Here is a 5,792-nt window from a genome sequence, read left to right as displayed (position 1 = left end):
TGGATTTTTATGTTCTAACATATTTTTATTGAAAGTATGCAAATCCAATTGGATAAGCTTTCTCGACGATTAATTTTTCAATAAACTGATTTACAACTTTTAGCGCATAAAAGCATATAATTAATATGAATAACAAATAAACATATTTTATTGACATTTATTATATAATAATTTTAAAATGCAAAAATTGAGTGTTAGACCATCTCCACAAACAGTATTAGGTGGTAGGTACTTGAAAGTATAACAAAGTGGTAGGTACTTACTTTTAAATAATATATAATAGGTATTATACTTGTCACAGAAATTATATTTCAGAAAAGTTGAGAATAATTTTAATATTAACTAAAAAAAACGTAATAAATTATTTAAATTAATTAATATTGAACAATTTCAACAAATAAACTATTGCATTAAATATAAAATATAAATATTTGGACGATTAATGGCGTCTATAATCAATGATAACAGCCAGCCAATAGAAAACGTTCACCGAGTTGACCACTCTCTTTAATATCAAGGCTCTCTAGGTGTACCTACAACATGAGATTTCTACATAACCTACCTACCTACCTAATATTAAAATTGTGTTATTTATTTTCATTTTAGAAGTTTAGTAAAGTGAAACTTGTTACCTATATGGTACCTATGTAACATTTAAACAATAAATGTAAAAATGAGAAATTTCACTTAAGACTAAAACGGTAAAATTCATAAATTCACTACCTACACATTATAATATATTTACTCGCCTGACTCCTGTGTACCTACTATACGAATAAATAAATAAATGGTTTTGTATTACAATAAATGCGCAAAATAGCACATAGTCTTATATCTAAAACGTACAATTAAACATTGGCCGTGCATCCGCCGTGCGTTGGGAAATTGCCAATGTAAAAGTGGTTCTGAGGTTATTTGGCGATGTCATTTGTATTTCTGCGGGTAGATGACGTTCGTTCGCGACTTATGTATAGGTACATACACTGCACAACTGCAGTTTTAAGCAAAAAATAATACGATTGACTGGCAATTTAAGTTTATTAATATTATAATATTTATAATTAAAAAACATTTAATTACGTTTAAATAAATATATAGCTAGGTATATAGGTATGATAAGTACCTACGTTATTCATTGCATTTGCTATAAAATATTGATAAGATGATATTATTGATTTTTAAACAAATAAAACTTGACTACCTATGAAAAATCAAGTCATGAAAAAAATTATAGTAAAATTGACCATGCTCAAAGTTTTGGTTGTTGTTGTTTTTTAGTAATTCTGAAGTTCATAATACTTACCACATTTTTTCAATAGCTTTTTTTATAACATTCATGATATTTATTTTATCCGTACCAATATCACCAATATTGATTAAAATCAAAGATTGATAAAGCTCAACAACAACAACAGTACAACACTTAAATCAATATTTAAACTTTGAAGTTTTTCTGAATTATAAAGTTTTAAACATATTTAAAGATTTAATCATTAATATTCATATACATATGCTGTTGGTCTACCAGTCAAAAAAATAAATACAACAAAATGGATTTAATCTTGGATAAAAAAAAGGAAAAAGACTTGAAACTGAAGAAAACTGGCCTAAAAGAGTAAAAGTAGCCGAAGAAAATTCTTATGAATCACTATGGAATATAATAAAAGATTAAAATTGTTTGTATATCTATATTTAATATTTATAATTTTTAAATAATATTTAATAATAATTGTAATAAATACAGTTGAATGTTCCTTACATTTTTTTATGATTATTATTAGGCATACATTTTAAGCAATAAATATAGTATATATATTTTGTACATAGTTTGCACACTACCAATTTTGCTAGTTCGTGGCATGAAAAATCGAATCCGTACATTTTTTAATAAGCTCTATACAATAATATATATTATTAAAATATAAAAAGGAATAATTAAACACACATAATTCGATATCATATAAATAATTATAATTTTACATTTGTACTACATTTTATATGAATGCAACATCAACATAATATAACAATATCTTTATTGATATTAAAGAAACCCTAAGTCGTAGTAGAAAAAGTGTTATATGTTATAAATTATTATTTAAAAAAATGTATAATACTAAGTACCTACTTGTAATAAGTACAGTGGTTGATTGAAAAAGAAATTCTGATGAAGTAAACTGTCCTAAACGATCTTCTAAACATGAAAATAGTTCATTTGAAAACTTATGGACCTTATTTAATACATAGTTTGTTTTTTTTCTTTTTCTTTTGTATAATAATTAATTAATAATATTGCATTTAATGTTTTAAAAAAAATAAGGAATAAACAAGTGTTTTTTTTCTTTTAAAATATTTTTGTACAGTAAATTTGATGATTTTTTTGGGATTATGGGTGGCTGGAGGGGCTTTGCCATCCACGGTAATGTGACAGTTAATTTTGTGTGGAACGCTCATTCATCAAACATCCGCTGAGTCCCCCTTCTAGTTTTTTTCCAAATCAAACACTGAATAAGTATACCTACATTTTTAATGTAAAAAATAATGCGATAAAACTCAAAAAAAAATGTATATTTAAATAATGAAAGCATACAAAAAATAATTTTGTTATTTTTAATAATATTGTTTGCTTCTTTTTTTTTTACTTTATGACCAGACTGTTTCAGCTATTTAGGAGTTATCTTGCATCCTGTACACAAAATAATAAACAACAATTAATTATTAAAAACAAATATTTAGCACAATAATTATTATTTAAATAGAACGTAACCGTAATTATCCGATTTATTTAAATTATACTGAGTCCCGCAAGGATTTACCCATTGCTATATCTCCTGAGATAATAAATATATCATAAGTATGTTTTTTTTTATTAGACTCATAGTGACAAGGACACTACATATAATTTATAGTTATTATTTATATTATTTTGTAATTAAATTAAATTTTTTGGTAAAAAAAATAAAAAAGGTATTTTTTTTATTTTTGAAACAATTTAAGATAGCCATGTTATAGAGTTTATTTTTGTGAAAGTTTTGACTTTTCAACGATTTATTTTCATTCATGATTTTTAATAATTTTTTTAGTTTATATAGTAAAATGACAAAAAACCGATTTTGTCCAGGCGGCGAGTCCTACCCCACGGCTAATGGGTATATCCTCACGGTACACCCTATATAATAGGTAAGTTATAACTAAAAAGTATATTTATTATTATAAGCAATTGCTAATTCCATATATTTATCAGATCTCCGTAGTTGTGAGTTATACTAAATAATAATATATTAAATATTAATATCATAGGTACGTATTTATAGGTATTGAGCTGCAAACGCGCGGACATTTTAAAATTGTATTTTAGATTCTCAGCGGAGCGATGAATGTATTGATTTAAAAATGATGTGTGTTTTTTTTTTTATGTCTGTCATCACCTTTTAGAAAAAGTGCTTAGATTTTTCTGATAGGGAAGTGAATCTAGTTGGTACTCTAAGGGGTTGAAAGTAAAAATTGTCCAGTAATTTTCAAAAGCACCGTGAAAAACAAAACAAAAATTAAAGAAAAACGGGAATTTTTACGCAAAATTGGTTTTTAACCAAATTGATTTTGATTTTTGGCATATCTCTAAAATAAATTACCTTAGATACATGACATTTTCACTAGTTGGTTGTTTATATTAGCATTATCTATACACCGTAACATTTAAAAAATATTTTGACTTATTTTGAGCTGTTTACGGACTTTTCCAATTATTTTAGTTTTTTTTCTATGAATGTCAATAAAATTGTATTTGTTAGGTAAAAAAGTTTGAAAATTTAATACAATGCTCCTAATTTATTGTTACAATGATATTTAAAAATTTAAAAAATCGATAGCCACAATTTTTTTTCTAAGCATTTAAAATTTAAATCTTAACAAAATACGTCAAGATCACGAAAATGTGCAAATTATTTTAACTTAGGAATTAGTAAAAATTTTTCTTTTTAAATGTAAGATCTAAAAATGTAATAAAGGTTTTCTTTTGAGGTTATCTACTTTTATCAATATAAATGTCTATAAGAAAGAAAAATTAAATTTTTATTAGTGTTTGAAGTTAATATATTTTTACAAGATTGGATCTTCACTCGATTTTTCATGTAGCGATTTTCTTATTTTGTTGTAATTCAAAATCGAACCACCGTAGACGTCTAGTGTACACTTTAGATTTATATCATATCTTTATTTTATCAATTCCTATACGGCTATACTTGATAAAAGTTACAAAATATTTTGACTTGTTTTGAACTGTTTACGTCGTTAACGAACAATTTCAAATATCAATATTTTAGTTTTTTTTTCTATAGATATCAATAAATTTTTATTTTCTGGGCAAAAAAGAGTCAAATTTTAATACAAGCTTGTATAGACCTAGGCTCCTGGTATATTGCTTATATATCAGTCATAAAATATCAAAAATACATTGGCATAATTTTTTTTATACGCATTTTAAGTTCGATCTTTGAGAATATTTATCAAATTTAAAATTTAAAAATTATTTTGTAGTTAAATATTTATAAAATAAAGCTAAGGATTAAAATCGTACAACAAGTTTCCATGTGAGTACATTTTTTTTAACCAAAAAATCTCAAAAATATAAAAACAATTTTTTTATAAATGTTAATAAAATTGTATTCGTTGTGTAAATCAGTTTGATAATGTAATTGGCTTCTGAAACATTGTTACAATATCAGTTGAAAAAATATTAAAATACATACCTATATGCAAGATTTTTTTTACAAGCATTTAAGTTCAAAATTTATCAAGTTTTCAATTTGCAAATTGTTTTGTAGTTAAAAATGTATAATTGTTCAGTTTTTATAGCTAAGAATTGAAAATTTAAAATGAGGTTTTACCTAAGTAGATCATACTGTCACCAACAAATTTAAAAATATATAAGCACCGTTTTTTGTTATAGTTATTTTGTTTAAATTTGTACAAAATTACCTAGGTATATATTAAATAGTCGAGAATAATGATTTTAGTTATTTTCTTGTAATTAAATTATTTTAAAATATTATTCGTAGATAGGTACTTGAAACTTCTAAAGTTTATTAGGTAGTAGGTACTGTATACAAATATGATAATATGCTAAATAGATATATAATTCAACTTAACGGCTACCGCCGTATTGATAATAACATTATAAATATAATAGGCTGACACATAGACCTATTAACTAAATAATAAGTTATAGTTATAATAGTTAATAGGTTTATGGGCTGACAAACCGTCTGCGTTCAGAATCGTTTTTCGTATAGTGTACAACGAAAATGTTTGTTAACATTTATCGCTAATTGATAATTTTTCATATTATGATTTGTCACAGTAAGTTTTTGTGTTTACCCTATACATAAATGTATGTAGAATGTAAAGTGTTGACCATGATTACGGAAAAGTATGGGTAAAGTAAAGTAGAATTTAAGTAAATTATTAAAACTTATGATTGAAAGTGAAATAAAATATGACATAGGCCCACCAGCCTCCTAAAAGAGAAGCGGCATTTCATAAGTGCCAAAATTGAAAATTCTAAATACGTACCTACCGCAATACCGCCTATATAAGAAAATAGTATTTAATTTTCATTATTGATTTTTACGTAGTTATTAATACATTATTATCGTATAATACTATATTATAATGATATACATAGGCGCATATAGCGTTTGAGATTTGGGGGGCTAATAGGGCTAATAGGGCCTTACTTTGATAATATTGAATAAGCTTAAAAGAAAATGTAGGAAATGTTTGGGAGGGCTATGGAC

This window comes from Acyrthosiphon pisum, chromosome X (assembly GCF_005508785.2).
Source record: "Acyrthosiphon pisum isolate AL4f chromosome X, pea_aphid_22Mar2018_4r6ur, whole genome shotgun sequence".
NCBI lineage: Eukaryota > Metazoa > Arthropoda > Insecta > Hemiptera > Aphididae > Acyrthosiphon > Acyrthosiphon pisum.
Note: the sequence above shows the minus strand (reverse complement) of the source record.